This window comes from Narcine bancroftii, chromosome 1, assembly GCF_036971445.1.
Source record: "Narcine bancroftii isolate sNarBan1 chromosome 1, sNarBan1.hap1, whole genome shotgun sequence".
Lineage (NCBI taxonomy): Eukaryota > Metazoa > Chordata > Chondrichthyes > Torpediniformes > Narcinidae > Narcine > Narcine bancroftii.
The window spans coordinates 295,545,822-295,573,032 of record NC_091469.1 but is presented as its reverse complement, the minus strand read 5'-3'; positions in this window follow the sequence as shown (position 1 = coordinate 295,573,032).

The following is a 27,211-nucleotide window of genomic DNA, read 5'->3' as shown; positions in this document are numbered from 1 at the left end:
CAAAGGGGCCCTGCCTTCCACGAACTGAAACGTCTACTTCCTAATGGTAGTGGACGAGTACTCACGCTTCCCTTTCGCCATCCCTTGCCTGGACACTTCCACGGCCAACATCATCAGAGCCTTGAGGCAGATTTTCACTATGTTTGGCTACCCTGCCTTCATCCACAGTGACCGGAGGTCTAGTTTCATGAGCAACGAGCTGCGCCAGTTCCTGATAGCAAGGGGCATCGCGACCCCCGAGAGGCAATGGGCAAGTGGAATGCGAGAATGGGTGGTCTGGAAGGCAGTCCTCCTGGCTCTCAAGTCAAAAGGGTGGACTGTTGAGTACTGGCAGGACGCCCTGCCTGAGGTGCTCCATGCCATTCGGTCACTGCTGCGCACGGCTACCAACGAGGCCCCTCAAGAACGCCTGTTCTCATTCCCCAGGAGGTTGGCGACTGGAATGTCACTCCCAGCATGGCTCACGTCCCCGGGACCGGTGCTTCAGCGTAAGCATTTACGGACAAACAAGGCCAAAGCCCTGGTAGAGCAAGTTTTCCTCCTTCATGCAAACCATAACTACGCTTACGTTGGGTTCGGCAGTGGCAGGGAGGACACCATCTCAACCAGGGACCTGGCACCAGCAGGAGCACCCACCCTCCAATCCAGGTCGACGCTGACCGGGCATACATCCCCGTCCCCAGGCAGCTATGGGGCATACAGGGCCTCCTTGACCATCAGGGGCCCGCTTCAGCCTTAGCAGAAGAACCCGCCCCCCCCACCCATCCAATACGACCCGCATATGTCAACACCGGCCTCCCTGGCCACCCCTCCGCGTGGCGCCACACACACACACCCCTGCTGCCAGCCCCCCTCGCCACCACTGACCAGGAGCCAGTCCTACGACGGTCACAGAGACCCCAGCGGCTGCCGAGTCGTCTCAACCTTTAAATATTGTATGTGCAAAGTGGGTGCAATTCTTTGTTACTGCCCCCCCATGGGACAATTTTAAAGGGGGTGAATGTGGTGGTACACCACCGACCTACTGTAGGGGGCAACCTCTGTACCTGCAGAAATGTGCAAGGGGACAACACCTGGCCGGCTGTCAATCAATGGATCAAGCCCCACCCAGTCAGTTGTCAATCACCCTCCAGGAGATAAGCCTGCGCCGGCCTCCTGAGGCCTCACTCAGAGTTGCTGCAGCCACAGCCAGCCTGGCTCTGTGGAAGTCTTTGTGGATTAAAGCCTGTTGGACAGTCTTTATCTTTGTGTGTGTCTGATTCTGGCCAACAGTGCACCACACTATATACATATAGACAGATAAGTGAATTGATTTTTTTTTTTTAATATTGCAATTTTTTCAAAGACTGATGTGACCAAATGAGCAGAAATCATTGCTGGTCATGCAGATGGTTGTGGCAGCATAAAGTAATGCCTTTGTCATGGAAAGTATGGCATGAAGCCAGGCGTCTCACGAATCAAGGTTAAATGATAAAAGTCAACAAATATTTCATTAATTGCCTACATCTTAAAATATTTCATGTGCTAAAAAATGTTATTTTGATTCAAATGGTATGAGTTACTTCACAAAAGAAAAATCAGATCATCTTGGGGGATTACACATGTGGTTTTATTTTCTCTATTGATAAAATATTTCATTTTGGGGTGATATGTAGTTCACTTTAAACTGGGATAACAATATTCACTTCAATCCCTTTGACTCTAATGTTTATTTCAGCAGTTAACTGTCTGACCAGTAAAACCTTTCCTAATAGTTTCGTCAGTCTGACAAATGATAGAGAGCAAAAGATGAATCACTACATTGTCTTATCATTTCTTCCCTGTGATGGAATATTGTTTCAATCTAGAGATTTATAGGTCATCCAATCATCCTTTTTTTTTCAAAAAAAAACACTCAATTGTAACTATCTTCCCTTTCACATTTAACACATAACATGGACTGTGACATACTGACAGTCAACAAGAAAGAAAGCAGAACACCTTTATGGTTTCTATATGAAAACTCAATATATGTCAGGCATCAATGATGAAGACAGTTGATTATTGACATCAAAATATCGTGCTAGATAATTTAATGATACAGAAGGGTAACAGGCCCTTCCAGACCACAAGCCCACACCACCTAAACACACCCATGAGACCAATTAACCAACCAACCCCATGTCTTTGGACTGTAGAAGGAAACCAGAACACAGACAATGGGAGAATGTACAAACTCCTTTTTCCAGCGACGGATTTGAACCCAAGTGAATGGCACTCAAAAAGTGTTGTGTTAACCGACCGCTGCATTAACTGTGCCACCCACTGTGTCCTTTCTTGCAACTGTGGTCGATCTTAGTGCATACTTGTAGCACTCATAGGCACTCAGTTTTCAAATTCATCATCTTCTTTTTGAAGTTACATCAAAAATCAATACTTCACTTGTATGATAATTACTTCAACCTACAGATAGTCTATGTGATTTGGCAACAACTTTCTTGCTTGAAGAGATCAGTGTCAGTGGTTGGGAACTGCTCCTTTAACTATTATTATTCTAGAGCCATAATTTCACCCGGTATTCAACAAAAGCCAACTAAACATTTGCCTCGCACAAGATCTCAATAGCAGTGTAACAGCACCTCTGAAGACAATTTGTCTCATGAATTTTGCTTAATTGATATTAAAGCAGAGAGTAGCTTCACAAGATGCATGGTGAACCACTCAGGAACACTTTGCAAAATTCCTTCCCATTGAAAAATAAATTATTAGAGGTTTTCAGCAGAGAGATTGGTTATTTTTTAAAATATCTCAAGAATCTCAGTTATTTTAGTTTTCATTTCAAAGTTCCAGCACAGTAACAGGTCCTTCTAGTCCATGAGCCCACACCCCTAAAATACAGCCATGTGAACAATTAACCTACTAACCCCATAGTCTTTGGTACATGGGAGGAAACGCACGTCGACACAGGGAGAATGTACAAACTCCTTACAGACAGCGCTGGATTTGAACCCAGGCCGCTGGTACTAACCATGCCACCCTCAAACTTATCTTGGGGTTGAAATAGTCCTCAACCTTGATAACGTGGTGGGGGCCGGTAAAAAGACAAATGGTCAAAAATTATAGAGGACTGATAAAGATGAAACAGTATAATATTTTTAAAAGCATGAGAGCATAATTAAAAATTACAATCCCAAGTAATAAGCACAAAATTCAAAAGAAAAATTATTGAAATGAATGGAGATATGAAAGGAAAAATTATTGAGCTCTACATTAGGAGTGCTGGAAGTAGATCTTTCAAACAGGGTCAATAATTCCTTGGGCGACTAGGGGAAGGGAGCTTGCTTGTAATAACGTGTTTGATAGACTTAAAGAATGACAACAGTTTAAAAGCAACATTAAAGTGTCCACACAAATACAATGCAGTAATAATGAAGCCAGGTGAATATTGGCCAGTTCTTGGTCAAATAAATTTGATCAATATGATACAACTTGGCTTGCAATGTTTAGCTTTGACAGAAACGGGAAAAAAAGTGGTTTACTGGAAAAAAATGTTCTTTTTTTCACTATTATAACCAATTGAAGCTATTCTGTGGGATGTATACTTTTCTTTGTGGTAAGAATGTTGTATACAATTTTCAAATGTGGATCGTAACCTTTGTGGGAGAACTGTGTTTAATTCATGAACACTTGCAAGTTCCCATAGATTATTGCAGGTTTGAATGCTCATCTTTTATTAGTGTTGATCACATCTATTTATAGTGGCTGAAAGTTGATCCACCTCTTGACTGAAGATTTTTTTTAATGAACGGAAAATAAAACCACGTATAAGTCAAAATTAAAAGTTTAAAAATTCAAACCCTCTTCATACAGTGTGCTCCCCATGAGAAAAGATGAACCCTGGGATAAGTCAGTGAATAAATGTGAACCTTGCCAATCTGCCAGCTACTTCCTGTGAATCCAGAAAGGCAGATGCACACTTCTGGAATGACACAGCCTCCACCATTCTTGCAGCCATCCTCACACAATGTTTGAAAGAGACTAAGCCTGTGACCCAAATGTGGTCAAAAGACATGAACCTCCAAGAACACTGTGCAAATTTTTGCAATCATGCCTCTTTTCCAAGTAAAAATGAACACATCCACATTTTATTGCTTACTGGCCATTTATCATTGCCCTAGATCAGGGGTCGGCAAACTTGACCTCTCATCAACCCCCAAGCATGTAAAATAAATAAATAAATATTATCACTAATAAATTTTTTTCCAGCCTAGACATTTATCAACCCCACCTTAGATAGTCCCATTGACCCCATGGGGTCAATATAGACCACTTTGCCGACACCTGCCCTTGATAATGCAGATGGAGCTGAGGGAATGTGACCTCATTTAACCTCAGCACAGACTGCCAACAAAGTTGAGAGGCTCCAGATTGCAGAATTACTTTTTTCTAATATCAGATTGAAGAATTCTTTCCGGTGGCCAAATAGGAAGTGAAACCAAAGAAAGAAAAATCACATGTTATTCAGAAAGGAAAAGAAAGACTGCACACAGTTGAGAAAAAAAAAATTATCAAGAGACAAAATTAAATATGATCCATTTAAACTTCCGTTAAATCTACAAAATCTTCTGATTCTGAATAAATGAGAGATCATATTGAGAAAAAAACAAGACTAAAAGCAAAGTTGACAGTGCACATTTAAAATAATTCTCAACTCCACAAGGATTACGCTTTATTATCAGTCTTTACACGGTGAATGCTTTAAGATCAAACCTGTTTCTTTGTAGATTCCAGTTGGTGACGATGGCAACAGTGCATCCTGTGCAGGAGCTAGGCCGTCCAACAGTAAATTCTGGTCAACTTGGATATAATGGTGTGGTGAATGTCTGCCAAGTCTCCTGTCTGTCTCCTCTCTGGTGAGCCTTGCTCTACTAACATTGGCTGTGCATTATCTCTACTGTTAAGGACACACTCCTTGGATATAACTGTATATGCATCTATTGTCTTTCATTATTGAACCATGAGTTTCTGCTAATAAAAGCCATGATTATTGTTTGACCACATCGTCTTTGTCTACTTCATCAACTGGCACTTCAAATGGTACAAAGAGTGTTTCTTTGCTGTATGATTCCAAGTATATACTGCAACAGAAAGTTTCATCCACATATTTAACTGACAACAATCTTGATGGAGATTGGAAGACTGAGTAGAATTGTAACATCTCAAATACATTCCGATGGACCTACTCTTGGGTCCCCAGGCTTTAATTCATGTCTAAAAAACAATCGAAAATCCAGATACTTGATTTATGAATAGAAACTTAAAAACTCACTAATATAATTCATCAAACTCCATATTTCTCTACAAATGTTAAGGAAATGTCCCACATATGTGCTCTGCTTCTCCTGATGCAATTGTGTGGTTCCATATCTTAGCCACTTTCATGTTAATATATAGTTGGTGTTCGACATCAACACCTGCCACATGGAAGAAGAGGGAATGCCCTTTCAAGCTCTGGCAAGTTTCAAAATTTGTCTCCTTTATTCCCTTCATTTAAGCACATAATTTTCCCAAAATACACTTTTTTATAGTCCTCACCAATTAACTACCACTGAACTATTAAGTTTGTTGCAGAATATCTTCCTGAGGTTCAATCTCATTGAGGTACAGCAGACTACAGCTGTCTCCTGCTTGTCTGGATGCAGATGAAAACCATACAAGCCAGAAGTAAAACACAAAACCCTGCAGATACTGTTATTGAAATAAAAACAATGCTGGAGAAACTCAGCAGGTCAAGCAGGGTACTTTATATAGCAAAGATAAAGATGTATAACCAATGTTTTATCCGTAGAAGTCAGAATGGATTTGTGAGGGGTCCACAATGATGTTAGCATTGCACACATACATGTTCCAACCAACATGAGGCCAGCTCCTTGAAACAAGCCCATCAGCCTGATTATCCTCCCTGTATTTGATCATTGCAGGGGACCCGTTACGACAGAATGTGTGCAAGAAGGCATAAGCTGAATAGAGGTTCAGACAGATAAGGAAAGAAAGGTACTCAGAAAATGCTGAAAACATTCAGTACGCCAGACAGCATCTATAGAAGGAGAATCTGATTTAACTATGGAAGTAAGCGTCTGCCTAGTGTAGACTGATGTAGATTGACTATTTTAATTAATGCTTACATGTGACTTATTGCTTTGTGAAAGAAAGGTTGCAGATACCCAAGGACAGTGAGTGGAGCCAAGGATGTGGGTTGCCTGGCAACAACAGCCAAGTTGAAATTCCAAGAGTCTAGACAGCAGCCAGGGAGAGGCTTTGAAATTTGTGTTGCCTGGTAACAACAAACTGGCAGATAAATTTTCAACAGTCTCGTTTCTCCCTGGAATCTTGTTACTTACAAGAATTAGGGGAATTGAAGCTGTAAAAATACCTGAGAGAAGGGGTGACACATCTGTGCAATTGGCCCACAATATGGTGCATCACACAGATGGACATCATATTACTTAATGTAGATAGGATGATGCTTGTCACCAAGGAGATGATTGTTTTGGGATTGGTTAATGGCAGATAGAATTGGAGAATTTAAACCCATGCATTTGTATGTCTGGGGAGCTCCTTCATCCTCTATAGAGGTGGCAGACCTCCTACAGCCTTGTGTATCAAATAAAGGGAATTGGCTGAAGATGAAGTCCTTCATTCCTCAAGCAAGTAATCTGGTGATTAGGACCTCACCCCAGAACTTGGACTGAGGATCCACACCAACCCTCCACATAATGCAGTGGGGTCAGAGTGCTGTGTTTTTCTGCTGTATGTAGAATGGAGAAGCAATGTTGGGTGGTCTGATTATCAAAGTGTAAGCACGGGATGGAGTAGTAAGGGTTTTTGATGGTTGTGTAACTGTTTAAAAGTGCTAGGAACTTAGGGTGGCTCTATGTAATTTTAGTAGCATGCTCTTGAATTTGCCTTGGTTGAAGGCCAGCTTGATTCAATACTGCTGATGGAGGTGAACAGTTCATCAAGTGTTCCCCCATCAATATAGTGGATGCAAAATCTTGCGGCAGGTAATGGACTTCCTTATTCGGTACAGGATTTTTGGTAAGAAATGGAAAAGACGGACGTGGTGCCTCACACACTGAAGAATAAGCTTTTTTGCTGATTGCTTTCAAGGTAAAAGAGATGCCTGGAAGTGAATAAGCACAAAACATGAAGGATGCTCTTTTCTTCACAAAAATTCAAATGGTAAACCAGATTGCACACGAAGCAAATGCTTCAATGTATTCTGCATTTTATAAAAATACATTTGCCTTTAACTAGATCAAAAGGACAGAATCACAAATAGTTATAGTTCCAATCTAGAACTGCAAAATCTAACTGAGGAATAATTAATGAACACAAAGCAGTTTTCAAAACACAAGGAGTACTCTTTGAAATAAAAATTGATTTTGACTTCATTCTATTATCTCAGAGAAATTAGAGCCCTGATAGTTTTATTTGTGCATTAAACATGTGTAGATCACATTAATTTTGCTTGCTTTGAGCTTTGACATGCTGGAAGCTATCATTTTCACAAAAGGATAATACAAAAGCTCAGAAAAACAGCAATTTTCTAAGCCACTGGAGAAAACATTTAAGTTGCTTAATGTTTGTTACTCATTTACTATGTAACCACCCAAGGCTTTATAAAGCATACACACATTCAGTTTGGAACTGCTTCGCTTGCCAGACAGTCAACAAAAGCCATTGAAAACTAATGCCTGAAGTCAACATCAGGCAATATGAACATGTCAATCTGTCACCCAATAACTATTTCAGGTCCAAGAAACTTTCTTTGGAGTTACGACAAGCAGAATAAAAGGGTGCGACGCAAGGGGATAATATACTGAGAAGGTGAAGAAAAGAACATGAGAAATAGTTGGGAGTAGGCTATCTGGCCAACAATGAGATCATGGGTGATCTGGCTGTGGACATCTCCTCCCCCCACCCCCCCCCCACATAACTCAATTCTCCTGCAATGCCAAAATCCATACATGTCTTAAATATATTTAATAAGGATGCCTTAACAATTGGCTGAGAATTCTGCAGATTTAGTACTCAGGCCAGCCTTATCTTTGTCTTCAGTCTGCTCTCCTAAATCTTGAGGCCATCTCCCCTTGCTCTACCCTCAGTGATCAGTGGAACCAACTTTCCTGCCTCTTTCTTATTTAATTGCTTTCATAGTTTTTTTAAAAATTACTTTAAAATCTCCTCTCATTCTTCTGAATTCCCAGGAGTAGTCTCACATGACTCATTTTATCCTCAAGGTCTAACTCCTCATCTCTGGCATCAATCTGACGAATGTCTTCTGCACCATAAGCATTCTCAAATAAAGGGACCAAAAATGCATCTTGTACTCCAGGTGTGGCTTCATTCGTATCCCGTGCAGTTGCAGCAGAATGCCTCTGCTCTTAACTTTAGTAATGAAGGCCCCGTTGAACCTGCAAACCAACCTTTTGCGATGCTTGCACAAGCACTCCCAAGTCCCTCAGCGCAACAGCATGCTGCAATCATTCACCATTTAAATAATAATCTACTTTTTTTTCCTTCCAAAGTGGATGACCTCCCATTTACTATTACTGCACTTCATCTGAGCAATCCATGCTCACCCACATCTGCACAATTTGCTTTTCCGTTCAGTTTAATCTGAAAGGTTAATCTGAAAGGTTGTTTAATAGAGCAAGAATAAATCTTGAGAGTCCATGATATTATTAGTTTGGGGTAACATAGCAAAATTTGCTGATAGAGTCAAACTAGGTAGCAGTGTGGTCCATGAGGAGAAAACAGTGGGACTTTGGGGTGCAGACAGGTTAATAGAATGAGGTTTACAGGGAGAACAAGCTGATAAGAGGAAACTGTTGGTTCCTTGCCTTCGCTGTCATCTTGTGTATGACTTTACCTGTTGGCCTGGACTCCTCCTCCTGCCCCTCCCTCCCACGATTTTCTTCAAACACTCCCGTTTTTTTTTGCTTTCAATGATGAAAGGCTCGGGCCCAAAACATTGGTTATCCTCAACTTTCTACAGTCGCTGCGTGATCTGCTGAGTTTCTCCAGCACATACCCCCAGCGTTTGCAGACTCTTCTTGTATAACACACTTCATTTTCAGAGTATGAAAGTTCTACCCAAGATGACAGTGAAAGCTCTGTTTTAAGATACTAAAGGAATTAAGAAAAATAATAATGAGATAAAACATCAGTTATGATCTGATTAAAAAGCAGAGCTGGTGCAAGGGATTGACTGGCCCATTTCTGTTCCTCGTTATTATGTTCTCATGTATGAGGCTGCAATTGGGTCAAGCGTAAAGACCTCCAAATAAAGCAATGTATTTGCAAGTGTTATTCTGATCACCATTGCTCCTTCAACCTTCCACTTGCAGGTTCTATCCCCAATACTCCCTACTCACTGATATTTCCTGAGACCTCCAAGTTACCTTCTCTGCCTCGGACTTTAAGGTTATTCTAGCTTTCTTTATTTCTGAATGGCGACAGTTTTCTTTCCACCCTCACCCACTTTGAGGCATGAACCCCAACCCAATTTCAAAGCTTCTTTCTCCTCTCTCGCACCCTCTTCCACTTGATGCACTTTTCAAATGGTGACAATTAATCCTCAGCTCTTCAAGGCAAAGGATGAAATTACAGGTAATTGCCATAATCCAGCAAGAAGTATTACAATTTACACTGCATGTATTTTTTTTTAAAATTACTGATACCAGCACGACAGAAAGTACACCCAGCCCATGAACTCTGTGTCATCCAATTACACCAATTTAATCTATAAACCATGTACATTTTGGACGGTTGGAGAAAACCCCACGCATATCATAGGGAGAACATAAAAACTTCAAACAGACAGTGCCAGATTTGAACCTGGGTAGCCCATGCTGTAATTGCATTGCATTAATCACTATGCTAACTGTACTGCCCACTGTTCGAGTGGAAAGCTGAAGGAATATCTGGTCTTCCTTGGAGATCAACATGTCTGAAGATCTGTCCTGGGGCCTCCATGTCAAGGCAATTATGAAGAAGGATTATCAACAGCTACACTTTGTGAGAAGTTTGAGGTGATTTGCAAATTTCTACAAGAGCATTCTGACTAGTTCCATCACTATCTGGTGTAGAGGTGCCAGGAAAATACTACAGAGAGTTGTGAACTCAGCCCGCACGATCACAGGCATGGCTTCACTCCATTAAGAACATTTACAAGAGGCGGTGTCTTAAGAAAGCAGTCTCTTTGATCAAGGACCTCACCACCCAGCCCATGCCCTTTTCACACTGCTTCCATCGGAAAGGCGTTACAGAAACCTGAACACTAACATGCAGTGGCACATGAACACCCTCTTCCCCTCTGCCATCGGATTTCTGAATGGACAATGCACCACAGACACTACCTCACTTACTCTTCTTTTGCACTAATTTATATTTTTTTAAAAATATAATAGAAATATTTGCATATATATTGCTGCTACAAAACATCAAATTCTGTGACATGTTCATGACAATACATTTTGATTCTGATTCCATTTATAAATAACTTCTGTTATGGACTCTGGGCAGCTTTATTTTGTATGCAATGGGAGAGAGAGGAGCGCACACTGTGGGAAGCACTGAAGCAGCATGCTGAGAAAGCAAACAGCTGGTTGGAGTGCGAGAGCCACGTGCCAGAAGAACTGACAGCTGTCAGGAGCACGAGAGCCCCACGCTGAAGCCAGTGGGCTCGTGGAGAGCGCGCCCACTGTTGTCAATCCCTCTCTGCCAATCAGGAGAGCTGAAGGCACGTGCTGGGGCAGTTGAAGAGCCCAACGCACAGTTTGAACAGTCAGAAAGACTAGTCAGACGGTCGGTCTACGTGTGGGTGCCCGGCAGCTTCAGCAGGCAGGAGGCGGAGTTGCTTCATTCACAGGTGCCAGCACTGCCGTGGGGAACTGGCTGGTCAGTGTGTTCACCCAACAGCTTCAGTCAAAAGCAAGAAGATTGAGCTGCTTTGTCCACAAGTGCCACCACTGTTGTCCTGATAGCAGTTTGTGACGCTGACTCACAGAGTGCGTCTGTCTGACCTGTGATTCTCCGATCCCCTTTCAAGAGGAGGACTTCATGTGGCAGAAGTCACTCGACAACCCACGACAGGTTTTTAGAGAAGACTCGTGTAACAGAAAGTCACTTAGCAACCCTTAAAAAAAAGGGTTTCTGAGGTGCAGAATTTGGTGTTAGTGACTAGGAGGTCTCTCTGTGAAAATTCCTTTGTGAAGAAATTAGGGGGGGAGTCATTACCACATTAGAAAACTAGTAGTCCCCTGCCAAGTTCAGAAGTCTGCAGTATTAATAGTCATGTCTCTTCAGGTCCAACTAAAAGACCTGTGCCCAACTAAGAAATCCACGCCCGCAGACCAGATTCTGGAGACCATTCTTTCTTGAGGTTTTGTTTTGGGAGTTTTATTTTGGGCTTAGACTACAATGGTCTGGGGTTTTTCTCCCCCCATATACTCATTATGAATATCTGTTGCTAGCATATAGTTGCCGTAAAGGCTTATGTTCAGGTGTTAAGTTTATTGAATTAATTCTGTTATTGAAAATTGTTAATAAATTTTGAGTTAAACTCAACCCACCTGCTTATGTGTCTCTCAGTTGCTACTGATGAGGCGTTACACTTCAGACCAGAGAGTAGGGACACCCAAAACTAAGTGTGGTGCCATTGTCCCAACACCTCACCCTTCGAATTTATTTTATTACCAGAAAGAACAATCAAATAGCATCCACTTAAAGGGAAACCATGACATTATAATGGATGTTTTCAATGGTGGCAAATACATGTTGGTCATGTATGTTTCTAGAGCTGAGGGTGCTTCATTATTTTGGCCTGTAAATAATTTTTAAAAATATGATGCACAGTTCGGTATCCAAATCAGCAGTTTTCCAACTTTTTCTTTCCACTCACGTTCCACCCTCAGTAATCCCTATGCTCTGTGAATAGCAAGAGGTCTCTTAAGGTGGCATGTGAGTAGAAAGAAAAAAATTGGAAAACCACTGACCTCAAAGGATTATGCAATTGATTGAAGTTTAGTTTTACTCTGGGAAATTTCCTTTCACTCTCCAAAATGCACATGATTTGTCGATTAAATGGGTGTAATTAGGTGGCACAGATCTCATGGGCCATAAGAGCTTTTTGCCGTGTTGTATCAATAAAAACAAATTTTTAAATTTGAAAATGGTGCAAATTGTAATATTTGTTGATGGATTATAGCAATTATCTGCAATTGCTTTGCATTCTTTATTGCCTTTGAAGAGGTGAAAATGAATGAATCTGGAATATGACAATAACAGGGCAGCCCAGTGAGCATAGCAGATAGTGAAACACTGTTACAGCACCAGCCATCAGGACCTGGATTCAAATCCTGCAATGTCTGTAAGGACAGTACATTCTCCTTGTGTTTTCGTGAGATTTCCCCAGGAGCTCCCAATTTCCTCCCACTGTTCAAAAATATACTGGTGGGTTGTAAATTAATTGGGTGGCATGGGCTCATAGACTGAAAGGGCCTGTTACCGTGCTAAATGTCTACAGTTAAATTTTAAATTTAAAGCATGAAAGAAACCAGTAAAGCAAAGATATCTTGATTTGCAGTTGGAATATTAGTAATTGGACATCACTGTCAAATCATGAAAGGTAACAAATTAAAAAAACACAGCAGCTCAGTCAATTTATTAAACGCAACCACATTATTGATGATCAATGCCACAGATCACATCAATGAACTGTCAATTATTTGCACGAGTACTATGTTGTGGAGGAGCAATACATCGTGGAGATGTGGGAGTGAGAGAGCTTTAGAAGGATTTTATTAGGGTGGAATACCTAAATGATGGATGTTTGAAGTCCTCACTTCACCATGATTAAAAGGATAAGACATGACCAAAGTAATCGAACAATGTATTACCTTCCTCGATAGCTCTTTGTTGGAGGATTGGTACTGAGACAAGATGGATGAGGATGTGATTTCCTCTCAGGCAAAACAATGAGCAACAGCTTTCCTCTCTTGAACAGACATCCAACATGGTACACCTTGCATGACTGTATTACTAAATCCACTGTTCACTGAAGTATAATGTCAGACCATCAAAGATGCTACATCAATTAAATATTGTGACCAGATACTTACTGGATGGTCATTTAATTGACATTTCCTTGAAAGTTTAGGACTTCTTAATTAAAAACTTGATTTGTTCTGTATTGTGAATTTCCACACTTTGCAGTTAAAGGCAGAGAAATTTAATTTCAAAGCACTGTTTTCAGAACTCAGCTCTTAAAAATTGCCTTCAACCAGAGTGAATTGCAATAATGGGCAACACTTTGCATGCCTTATGTCACTCCAGAAATTTGACTGGGTAACTATGATGTGATTAACCACTGATAATCAACTCATGAGATCGTGTCAAGTTAAGTCATAACATCATTCCCAGTCCAATGCACCTTTTGGAGCACTGCACGTGAATTTTACATCATTTCCCCTAGGAGTCCCAGTTTTAAAATCACACAGTGCAGCTCTGAGACCACTAAGTCCTTGAGTTACCTTTTATTCTCAGGACCCATCCCTCCACCATCTAATATAGATTAATGCCACTTAACCTAGCCCTCTCCCATCCCACTGACCCTAATCCTTTCCACCATGTCCTCACCTTTCTCACTAACCTGTGAAATCTGGGCACTACCCTTTCACTTTCCAATGGCTCCATGGTGCCATCCTCCTTGACCCTGTAATTGGGAGCTCCCGGTGGTTGCTGAACACCCCCATCCCTCAGACTACAAGGCTTAGTAAAAAAAACAAGCATCTGACAAAAACAGCATCCTTAGGAGGTAAATATATATAACCAGCATTTCAGGCCTGAGACCTTCTTCAAGGCATGAACATAAAGCAGACAGGCATCTGAATAAAAAGATTGTAGGGAGAAGGGAAGAAGAGCATGGGGGAGGAGCAGAGACCAACAGGCAAAAGGCATAATTGGACACAAATTGGAGACAGGATAGGAAAGGTGAGAAATACTTGGAGGGGGTGGGGGAGGGCAGGGTAAGGGGTGGCCCTGTGAATGTAGAGCTGGATTCAGAGGGAAAGGGAAAGAGAGACAGACAGAACTGGAGGAAAGGTGGCATGGAGAGAGGAGAGGGGAAAGCTAATGCAAATGAAAAAGTCTATATTAATGCCATTTGGTTGGAGGGTGCCCAGATGGAACACGAGGTGTTGTTCCTCCAATTTCCAGTTGGTCTCACTCTGGTGATCATGGACACTCATGTCAGCATGGGAATGGGGAACTGAAATAACCCATTTCTTGTGGGTCTTCGGGTAGATGAGGGGGAAGGATCAGAGAAGCCCACAAGGCTTTTTGCTAAGCTTTTTAAAAAACAAGAATGACATTGTGAACCAAAACTCAGTTACAATGCAAAATAGCACTCTGAATATTTTACCTCACAACTTCAATTACACTCTTAGTTCCAGTTTGATCACAAACTCATCCCCTCAAACTATTCCCCCAAGTTAATTAGTTTCAAATCCCAGCTGGTTTATGTCACTCAGCAACGTCCAGGCCTACATCTACATGGACCAACTGCAAGTTTAATAACTGATCCTGCGAGGCACACAAACAGCCCCAACCAAACAGGGCATTCAGGCACGTGTTCTTTTTACTGTGGGTGGACTTTGGTCAGGCATCAGGTTGAGAGGAACATATAGACTCCCATAAGCCTACAACTACGGCCAAGAGTTAGCTCTCTCTCCCAGCAAATTAAGAGATGACTATATAAAGTTTTTCATGATTATTTTATCCATTGTTGGGCAAAGTAGTTTTAGAGAACAAACAGCACAGAAGCAGCTAATTTCTCTAATCATTTTCTCCAGCTTCAGTCACTTGTAAGCCCTCCCAACTTTATGCAACCCATTCGAAGAGCTCATCCCTTACAATAATATTTGCCCTTCCCTACCCCAAGTCCCCACAATTCATTGGTATTCAGCTGCCAGTCATGACAAGGAACCTGGCATTTGCCTGCCAAGCTGATTACCTGAATATTATTTGTCTCTGTGAATAAGCTAGTTCTCCTCTAGGTTTCCATTTCTGACAAGAAAACAAGGCCATAAAGTTTGATAACAGGGGAAATTAGAGACTGCATTAGGTCCAAAGAGAGAGCATATCAATTGGCCAAAAAGTACCAAATCCGAAGACTGGGAACAGTTCAAGATGCAGCAAAGGAGGCCAAGCTTGCGGCAAACATAAAAACCAACTGCAAAAGCTTTTATAGACATGTCAAGAGGAAAAGATTGGTGAAATCCAGAGTAGGTCCCTTGTAGTCAGAATCAGGGGAATATATAATGGGGAATAAGGAAATGGCAGACCAATTAAATTCTTACTTTAGTTCTGTTTTCACAAGAGAGGATACCAATAATCTCCCAAGGATGTTGTGAAACAGAGACTAATGCAAGGGAGGAGCTGAAAGAAATCAGTATCTCTAAGGACATGGTCTTGGGGAAATTGAAGGGATTAAAGGCCGATAAATCCCAAGGGCCTGATAATCTACATCCTACGGTACTTAAAGAAGTGGACATTCATATAGCAGATGCTTTAAGAATTATTTTCCAAAACTCGACAGACTCAGGATCAGTACCCATGGATTGGAGGGTAGCTAATGTTACCCCACTATTTAAAAAGGGGAGTAGAGAAAAAGCAGGGAATTATAGGCTGGTGAGCCTTACATCAGTTGTGGGCAAAATGATGGAATCCATTATTAAGGATGTAATAGCAGAGCATATGACTAGCAGAGAAGGGATCAGACAGAGTCAACATGGATTTACAAAAGGTAAATCGTGCTTGACAAATCTATTGGAATTCTTTGAGATGGTGACAGGTAAAATAGATGGGGGAGAGCCAGTGGATGTGGTGTAGCTGGATTTCCAAAAGGCCTTCGATAAGGTCCCACATAAATGACTGGTATGCAAAATCAAGGCTCATGGGATTGGAGGCAAGGTATTGATGTGGATTGAGAACTGGCTGGCACCTGGAAGACAGAGTTAGGATAAACCACTCATTTTCTGAATGGCAGGCGGTGACCAGTGGGGTGCCACAGGGATCTGCACTGGGACCCTAGCTGTTCACAATTTACATTAATGATCCAGATGAGGGGATTGGATGTATTATCTCCAAATTTGCAGATGACACTAAGCTAGGAGGGGTTGTGTGCACGGAAGAGGGGGTCAGGAAGCTCCAGTGTGATTTGGATAAATTGGGGAACTGGGCAGAGACATGGCAAATGCACTACAATGTGGATAAATATGAGGTTATCCACTTTGGTAATACAAACCGGAGGGCAGATTATTATTTGAATGGCATTAGACTGGGAGATGGGGAAGTGCAGAGAGACCTAGGGGTTCTTGTACATCAGTCTCTGAAGGCGAGCATGCAGGTACATCAGGCGGTTAAAAAGGCAAATGGTATGTTGGCCTTCATATCAAGAGGGTTTGAGTATAGGAATAAGGATACCTTACTGCAGCTGTACAGAGCCTTGGTGAGACCACACCTGGAGTATTGTGTGCAGTTTTGGTCGCCTTATCTGAGGAAGGATGTTCTTGCAATGGAGGGAGTGCAGAGGCGATTCACCAGGCTGGTACCTGGAATGGCAGGAATAACTTATGAGGAAAGATTGTGCAATTTGGGATTGTACTCGCAGGAGTTTAGAAGATTGAGAGGGGATCTCATAGAGACATATAAAATTCTGGCAGGACTGGGATGCAGAAGGGATGCTTCCAATGGTGGGGAAGTCCAGAACCCGGGGCCATGGTTCGAGAATAATAGGCAAACCATTTAGAACTGAGATGAGGAGAAATTTCTTTACCCAGAGGGTGGTGAATCTGTGGAATTCATTGCCACAGAGAGTAGAGGCAGGTTCATTGAATATATTTAAGAGGGAATTAGAAATATTTCTTCAGTATAAGGGAATTAGGGGTTACAGAGAGAAGGCGGGGACGGGGTACTGAACTTTAAGATCAGCCATGATCTCATTGAATGGCAGAGCAGGCTTGAAGGGCTGGATGACCTACTCCTGCTCCTATCTTCTATGAAAGCCACAGGAAAAATTATTACACGATTCCCAAATTTACAGAAAAGTCGAGGTTTTTCTCCAGCCCATTAATAATCACCCTGAAACTTTGAGTAGAAATTGTCTACTCATCAAGAGCAATGATTTTAGAGGTAAAAAAATAGATCGATCTTGCTCCCAGCTCCCAGTCAGGATTAAATATTTATTAGTTCCATACAGAAAATACAGCTGCATAACCTTCTTTATATTGTATCCACAGAAGTTGGCAATCTTGGCATCTACATTGCTATTGTTCTATGAACTTTTAAGTAAATACTGGCAAGAGCAGATTTCACTGTTCATTCCTAACTGGATCTTAAACTGCATGGCCATCTGGGCAATTTTCAAGGGCATAAAAGTTAATGATATTTGTGGGTTTGGAGTCACTGGAAAGATTCGATAAGGATGATAGGTTTGCTTCCTGAAGGTCACGAGTGAAACGGATGCCACACTGGTATTTAAACTCATGAATCCAGTATTTGGCCATGGGTACACATTCATCCACACAGGTCATGAAGTCAGTGACACATGTTTCATATTCATTCACATCTATGGATGAGTTCTTGAAAATGTTCCAGTCCACCAATTCAAAGCAGTCCTGAAGGTGCTCCACTGCCTCCCTCGACCATACCTTCGCCATCTTCACCTCTGGTGCTATGGTCTTCAGTCTGTGCTTGTACGCCAGGGGTAGAAGTACAGGCAGGTGATCAGACTTGAAGTGCAGTCGTGGCATGGCTCCGGATGAATTCTTCATGGTGGAGGAGCAGTGGTCGAGTGTGTTGGCTCCCCTGGTCCCACATGCAGCGTGTTGGTGGTGGCTTGTCAGAGACTTCTTCAGGTTGGCCTAATTGAAGTCTCCCACAATGATCGGGAAGCCATCCGGATGTGCTGATGTAATCACAGGCCTCAATCCCTCCAGTGCCAGCCTGGGGCAGAATATACACTGCGACCAGGATGATGGTGAACTCCCTTGCTACGTAGAATGGGTGACTCTTGATTGCCAGATGGATATTATTTAGAAATTCTTTGATTGCTCACTATTCTAGCACCTGCTGTCTTTCTGTTTCTCATTTCGAAACGTGTGGTTAGTCAAGGCTTGTCAACGTAATTGAAATTTACCTTGCCGATCATTTAGGCAATACCATCTCAACCAGAGAGTTTCTGACAGCAAATTTACACTGTGTGGCTGCATGCTAATCTCTGCACAGTGAACCATATCAGCTTTAGTGACTTTTAATTCCATACAAAAATGAGCTGCCTTTTTTGGTCAACTGTGCCTCACAATCAAATTAACAATTTATTTTCAGAAGCCTGTAACCAAATAGTAATTAAATGATTGCATGTCACCAGAACTTTCTATTTAAATAATTTCTCTCTAAATATGAAAACCGGTCAATAAAACGGTCAATAGAACATTTGCGGATACATTAATTGAATCAGGGTGGGTCATTGCTGATGGTGGACACTGCAGAATCAATCAATGCAACTTAAATTGATAAAAGGCACAGAAGGAATATATATTTACAAAAAAGCAATGAACTGAATGACTGATGACTGCCAGAGTAACAGGATCATCAAATCTGTTTGAATTAAAAATCACCGAAATGCTGGAGGAACTCAGCTGGTATTTACAGCATTTATAGGAGACAAAGATATATTGCCGACGTTTCGGGCCTGACCCCTTCAAGAGAGGGAGAAAATAAATCAGAAGCAGGATATATCAGAAAGACTCAGAATTCAAACAATGGGGGAGGAATCCAAACCAACCAAAGATGTTAATTGGATGAGATAAGGGACTAGGTAAAGTTTATCAGTGTGAAAAAAGACAGTGCATGGAGACAGGGAAAGCAAGGGGGTGGGGTTTATGAAAGCAAGAGAAGTCGATATTGATGCCATCCGGTTGGAGGGTGCCCAGTTGGCAGATGTGGTGTTGTTCCTCCAATTTACGGGTGGTCTCAGTATGGAGATCACGAGCAGATGTGTCAGCAAAGGAATGGGATGGAGAATTGAAATGAGTGGCTATTGGGAGTACCACACAATAGCAGCAGACAGCCGAGGTGCTCAACAAACTGATCTCCTAGTCTGTGCCCAGTCTCTCCGATGTGGAGGAGTCCACAGCAGGAGCACCAAATGCAGTAGATGACCCCTGCAGATTCACAAGCAAAATGTTGCTTCACTTGGAAGGACTATTTGAGGCCCCGAATGGTGGTGAGGGAGGTGGTGTGGGCACAGGTGGAGCATCTCTTGCGCCCACAGGGGTAGGTCCCAAGGGGATAATTGGTGGGGAGGGAGGGGTGAGCAAGAGAGTCACGGAGGGAGCGGTCCCTGCAGAAGGTGGAGAGGGGAATACGTGTCCAGTGGTGGGATCACGTAGTAGGTGGCAGAAATGGCATAGGAGGATGTGTTGGATGCAAAGCCTAGTGGGGTTGTTGGTGAGGACAAAAGGAATCTTGTTATGCGTGTGGGCAGAGGGGGTCAGGGCAGATGTGCGGGTAACAGAGGATAAGTGGGGGAGTGATGATCTGGCAGATGCGACAGAGATAGAGGAATTGAGAGAATGGAATGGAATCCTTACAGGGGACAGGGTGAGAAGAGCTGTAGTTGAGGTAACTGTGGGAGTTGGTGTATTTATAAAAGATATGTCGAGAGTTTGTCTCCTGAGATGAAGACAGAAGTTGTAGAAAGAGAGAGTTGCTCAAGATGGATCAGGTGAATTTGAGGTTAGGGTGGAAGTTGGCAGCAAAGTGGATGAAGTCAACAAGGTCATCATGAGTGCATGAGGCAGCTCCAAAGTAGTCATCAATGTAGCGGAGGAAGAGTTGAGGGGCTTTGCCGTGTGGATTGCTCCATGTAGCCATCAAAAAGGCAGGCAGAGCTGGGGACCAAGTGGGAACCCATGGCTATCCCTTTAACCTGGAGAGTGTGCAATGAGAAATTATTGAGGGGGAGGACAAGTTCTACCTGCCGGAGGAGGGTGGTGGTGGAGGGGGACAGGTTGGTTCTATTGTCTAAAAAGAACAAAAGGCTTTGAGGCCTTCAGTATGGGGATTGAAGTTGTATAGGGATTGGATATCATGGTAAATATGAAGCAATTGAGTTCAAGGATCTGGAAGTTGATGGAGGGCTTGTGAAGTGTCCCTGATGTAGGTGGAGAGGGACTGGACCAGGCAGGACATAACAGAATCAAGTTAAGCAGAGATTAATTTTGTGGGGCAGAGGCACACACACACGATGAATCTGCCAGGACAATTGGGTTTGTGAATCTTGGGTTGGAGATAGAAACAGGCAGTACAGGGTTGGAGGCCGTGTCAGAGAGGTAGCCAGAAGTGATGTGTTCAGAGATAGTGCATGATTCATTGGTTTGATGAATTTTGTTCCTGTTGGAGGGGTAAATAAGGAGGTGTCCGACAGTTGTCATCTGTCTTCAGCCAGATAGAGGTCAGTGTGCCAGATCACAACAGCGCCACCCTGGTCTGCAGGTTTGATGGTGAGGTACAGATTGGTGCAGAGAGGGTGGAGGGCCAGGTCATACCTTAAGTTTCACACACACCATGATGTTGAAATGTATTTCTGTCAGCTGTCTCCTTGCTTACTTCCACAACCATGATTCTTCACACCCCAAGCCCCCAAACTACAGATCCTTTTTCTTCCCCCCACCACTTTAAAATGCCTTCCTCCTCCTGGACAGCTCATTCTGGTCTTCTACCTGCTCTGGACCTTTATATTTCCATCTGCTGTCATGACATTAACCGTATCGACTTTACTACGCCCCCACTCATTGCAATGCATCCAATACATTCTCCTCCACCATTTCCACCACCTACTACATGATCCCACCACATATTCCCCTCTCCTTCCCTCGCCACCATCCGCAGGGACTGCACCCTCCATGACTCCCTTATCCATTCCTCCCTCCCCAGGGGTAGATCCATCTCCTTGGGACCTACCCCTGCGACCACAGGAGATGCTCCACATCTCCTCCCTCAGCCCTATTCAGGGCCAGAAACAATCCTTTCAATTGAAGGAACATTTGGCTTGTGAATCTGCAGGGTTCATTTACTGCATTCAGTGCTCCTTCTGTGGTCTCCTCTACATTGGTTGGACACAGACTGGGAGATTGCTTTGTTGACTGCCTTGGTTCCACAATAACGTGGATCTCCCAGCGGCCATCCATTTCAATTCTCCACCCCATACCCTTGCTGATATGTCTGTCTAAAGTCTCATGTACTGCCAGACTGAGACCACCTGTAAATTGGAGGAACACCACCTCATCTTCCAACTGGACACCCTCCAACCTGACGGCATTAATATCGACTTCTCTGGCCTTGGTAAATCATCCCCCCACCCCCGCAACCTTTCACTATCGCCTCTCCATTCCCTATCTCCTTTTGCCCAGACATGATCAATTATACCTCATCCTTGAACACATCCAATTAACACCTGTGGTTGGTCTGGATTCCTCCCCATTGTTTGAATTCTGAGACTTTCTGATATATCCTGCTTCTACCTTTTCTGATTTTCCCATGAAGACTTCAGGCCTGAAATGTCGCCGATGTATCTTTGTCTCCTATAGATGCTGAAAAGACCAGTTGAGTTCCTCCCGCATTTCTCTGCTTTTACTACAATCACAGCCTATATAGACTTGCATGTTTCTTTCAAATCTGTTTGAATGACTTGATCATTACAGCAGCTGGGAGATTGGTCAGCATTCCAAAAATTAAGATTTTATTTTGCAAGTCTTGAATGAAAACTGTCACAAAATCCTCAAAGCCAATGAAGTGGTTTCAACAAGTTGCAAAAAAAATAAAATTTGTGGTTATGGAGACCGCGTCTCATCTAATCTCTCATCCCAATTACATAATTAATTTTGATGAGGGTACTGAGCATAGTGTATTTTAGTTGAGACTAAATTGAATGGAAAAGCAAATTATGGAGAGTCTGCAGAGAGATATAGACAGAGCAAGTGAATGGGAAAGGGTCAGCCAGATGGAGTAGATTATTGGCACAGGCGAGGTCATCCACTTTGGAAGAAAGAAAATTGCAGATCAGATTATTACTGTATTTAAGTAGTGAATTTAACCATTGTCCCTGTGCCGAAGAAGTCGTCTGTGTCCTGCATCAATGATTACTGCCCTGTCGCACTCACCCATCATAATGGGGTGCTTCGAGAGGCTCATCATGAGAAGTTCGCATATAGACCCAACTGCTCCATGGAAGATGCCACGGCCACCACCCTCCATCCAGCCCTTCCCCACCTGGAAAATAAGGATTTGTATATTCAAATGTTTTTTACCGACTTCAGCTCGGCATTCAACACAATCATATCTCAGTACCGGATAAGGAATTTGAACCTATTGGGTCGAAATACCTCCCTCTGCAATTGGATTCTTGAATTCCTGTCAGGAAGACCTCAGGCAGTCCGGTTTGGAAACAGCACCTCCAAGACCATCACACTGAGCATGGGGCTCCTCAGGGCTGGATGCTTAGTTCATTGTTCCCTCTGCTGACCCACAATTGTGCAGCTAAACACATCTTGAACTACATCAAATTGGCTGACGACACAACTGTGGTGGGCCTGAGTAGTAAGGATGCGGAGTCAGCATAGAGAGATGAGGTGCAGTCACTAACGTACTGGTGCAGAGTCAGTAACCGGTATCTGAGCGTTTAAAAAAAAACAAAAGAGATGGTTGTTAACGTCAGGAGGGCCCGGGTGACCTCGCTCTGCTGACCATCAAAAGCTCCACCATTGAGGTCATCAAGAGAATCAAGCTCCTTGGAGTGTACTTGGCAAAGAATCTCACCTGGTCCCCAACACCAGCTTCATGTCCAAGAAAGCCCAGGAGTGCCTCTACTTCCTGCAAAGGATGAGGAAAGTTCAACTCCCAATCCCCACCCTCACTACGTTCTAAAGAGAATGCATCGAGAGCATCACCACCTTGTTTAGTAGCTGTACCACGTTCGACTGCAAGATCCTGCAGAGGATAATGTAATCAGCAGAAAAGATCACTGGGGATTCTCTTCCTACTATGAAGGACATCAACAACACTCAATGCAGGCGTGTAGGCGAAAGGCAATTATATTATGAAGGACTCCACACACACCTCAAGTAAACTGCTACCCTTCTGCCATCTGGTAGGAGTTACTGCAGCACTAGGGCCCACATGTCCAGATTGGGAAACAGGTTTCTCCCCCCCCCCCCCCCCAGACCATCAGACTCCTGAATACCCAGAACGTGCCTTGATACCAGGGATTTTTACAGTATACATCTTAATATTTTGTGTGTTTAACTTACATTTATGTAAATACACTCCATGGTCTGGGAGAAATGCTCTCTTGTCTTTACCCTGCGAGCAAGATATGAACAATAAATAAGGGTGATTTGACTTGAAAGATTACAGAGGGTCTTGGGAGTGCAAAAGGTCAGTTTGCAAGTGAAGGTAAATAGAATGTTGGCCTTCGCTGTGAGAAGGATCGAATTTAGGAATAGGGAAGTTCTGCTGTAACTGTACAGGGTACTGGTGAAACTGCACCTGGAGTACTGTACGCTCCCACCCTCCAAAGCAAATGGGGTTGTAGGTTAATTGACTAGCACAGGTTCCAATGGCTAGAATTGGCTTCTACCTTGTAAATAAAAAAATTATCAATTTACTGTTCCACATGTGATTTTTCCCATCACATCACAGTTAACAGAACATCATTCTAATCCTTTCACTTCCATAGGATTACCACAGTGTCCCTTGAAGCAAATTACCTCAAATACTTCAAGTTCCCCGGAATTTCTTCCTGGGTAGGTTTTATATTTATGATTCCAAGCTTCAGTCGCATCATCAGTGTCTAATCCACTGGGCTTTTTCATAATTTTAACACATGACAGCTTGATAAATTTTGCATAATGAGGTCTCACTTAAAATTGTGGTAATTCTAATCTGGTGTCCAGTTCAGAGATCTTGTACTGAAACAGCCCTTTTATATTAGCTTAACTTGTAAAGCTATTGTACAATAATAGCTTGAAAAAAGTAATTTACGCAAGGTTGAATCAAAATAAAGTTCTATATTTGCCATGAAAAAGACTTTCACCTGGATAAATAGCGCTTGCTGGTAAATTAACCACTGTTCTATTACCAAGCATAAATGCCTAAAAAGGTATCAAGATGAAAGCCCAATAACACTGTACATTCCCAACAGTGTTCTAAAAAAATAGACTGGAACAGAAATAGATCCATAGAACATTACAGTACAGAAAAAAGGCCCTTCAACCCTTCTCATCTATGCCAAACTATTATTCTGTCTAGTCCCATTGATCTCCACATATTCCATAATCCCTCCCATTCATATACCTGTCCAAATTGAGCCCACATCCACTACTTCAGTTCACAGCTCGTTCCATACTCCCACCACACATGGCGTGAAGAAATTCTCCACAATTCTATCCCCCACCCAACCCCACTCCCCCCCCCCCCCCCCACCGCCCAATGTTCCCCTTTCAACCTTAACTCATCCTCAGGTTTGTATCTCATCTAACCACAGCAAAAAAGACTTCTTGCATTTATTCCATCTGTACCAACATAATTTTGAATACCTTTGTCAAATCCCCGCTCATTCTTTTATGCTCCAGGGAATAAAGTCCTAACCTTTCCCTGTAACTCAGGAAGGAATGGTAGTTACCATGCTCTTATGGACAGTAGCAGCATTGAAATACTATTAACTTGGTCTTTAATAACCTTGTTCAAATTTAACCATTTGCTTGCTGTTCCAACGCATGAAACATTGAGATCTTGAAAGCTCCCAGCAGAACAATCCCGTCAGTCTCACGGTCATCCACTTCAATTCTGCGCCTCACTCCCACTCAGACCTGTCTGTCCATGACCTCATGTCCTGTCAAATCAAGGCCACCTGTTAATCGGAGGAGCAACACCTAATATTCCATCTGGGCAACCAGATGGCATTAGCATCAACCTCCAGTTTCTGCTAACCACTGTGTCTTTCCTCCAGCTCTCCACCCCCTTCCCTCTCCTTTCACAGAGCCATTCCCCCCCCCTCACCATTTGCTGCTGTGCCCTCCCTCTTTTATTCACCTATTACCTCCTGCTTGTGGCACTGTGCTCCTCCCCCTGCTTCTCTCCTCACCATTTGTTCAGGCACCTGCCTATATTTTGCTCATGCTATATAAAGTACACTATTTGACCTGCTGAGTTTCTCCAGCTGTGTGCTTTTACTTCAATCACAGTGTCTGGAGGCTTTCATGACTTACTCATTTCCTTTCTCCTTATTAATTTGTCTTCCAATAAATGAGGCTGCCTCACACACCCATCAATTGCCCTTTAATTCTTTTGCCTCATACCTATACCAATATGTTCTGATAGCTCAGTGGTTAGAGCACTGGTGTTCATTCCTCACTGGGCCCTCACTTCTGTGAGGGGGTGCTGAACAAGGTGGTGACTCCTTATGATAGGCAAAGTTAAAGAATTTCATTGACGATAGATTCTGAATGCCGTATCACAGTCCAATAATGGAACCTTGACATTTTACACCTGGAGATAATTTACAGTGGCCAATTAATCTACTAACATGTCCTTGGGAGGAAATGGGAGCAAACAAGGGAGACCTTTGCAGTCATGGGACACAAACTCCATCCAAAGTCAGTGTGAGGCACAAGTAATAACTGCACCAGCACATCATTACTTTAACAAAGGCATTGGCACTTCCAAAATAAACTTTTTAATACCCTCACTAAATAACCAGCAGAACGTCAAACAGATGAGTTAAGATGGCACATGCTCTCATCTCATGCATAGTTTCAGCCTTTATCACTATCCTTTGATGACAAATTGTTACTTTTATTGAGATATGAATAATAAGTCAACCATAAAACATCAATGCAAAGGACAAGGCTATTGTTAATGTTCCAGCAGGTTTTTTTTACTTCATTGGTTAGAAAAGCCTGCAAAATATTTTACAAAGTATTCATTCTTTGAATGGCAACTTTCATGTCTCCTTTTATCCCGTTCCTCAATTTTATTAGTGAAAGAGCTGATTTTCAGATTCTCTTGCAAGCATGTCTAAAGATCAACCCTGTTATTTATCAAAACTTCCAGAATGGAGGACCATCGCCTTCCCAAGATCGTGTTATATGACGAGCTCTCCACTGGCCACCGTGACAGAGGTGCACCAAAGAAAAGGTACAAGGACTGCCTAAAGAAATCTCTTGGTGCCTGCCACATTGACCACCGCCAGTGGGCTGATAACGCCTCAAACCGTGCATCTTGGCGCCTCACAGTTTGGCGGGCAGCAACCTCCTTTGAAGAAGACCGCAGAGCCCACCTCACTGACAAAAGGCAAAGGAGGAAAAACCCAACACCCAACCCCAACCCACCAATTTTCCCCTGCAACCGCGTCTGCCTGTCCCGCATCGGACTTGTCAGCCACAAACGAGCCTGCAGCTGACGTGGACTTTTTACCCCCTCCATAAATCTTTGTCCGCGAAGCCAAGCCAAAGAAGAAGCTCAATAATATTATTTTATTTTAATTTTTCCTGAACATTCTATTCCCCCATTGTGTAAAAATAACCATCTCATATTTGAACAATATGGGGAAAGGTGGCTGCAGATTCAGAGCCACACCAGCTCACCAGTGAAGCCACTAATTTTCCATTTCAGAGAGATTAAACTTGCACTGCACACTGGGCCAACAAATAGCTTTTGTTGGAGGCCACAGCAGCAACATTCACTTGTGCACCTGGACAACGGGCGATAGGATCGTACAAAACAGAGGAAGGCCATTCAGCCCATCAGATTCATCTCAGTTGACGAAGGGCAGCCTGCTCTATATCAACTTTCTGCAACAGATTGGCAGCAACAGGCTATGCATGATCAACTCATTCCAAGGCCATTGTTCAGCTTACTCTTCCACTCCGAATGGAGCAGAGGACCCAGTAACACTTGAAAATCATGAAGAGCACTGGTAGGAGGAGAACGTGGGAAGAGAGAGCTCCCCCTTCAGAAGAGTGAGATTGGAGGTCAACAGTTAAGGGTTATTTAAGGACCCACCTGTTAGTCTTGCCAACAAAATCCAAATCCTAAATTGCAG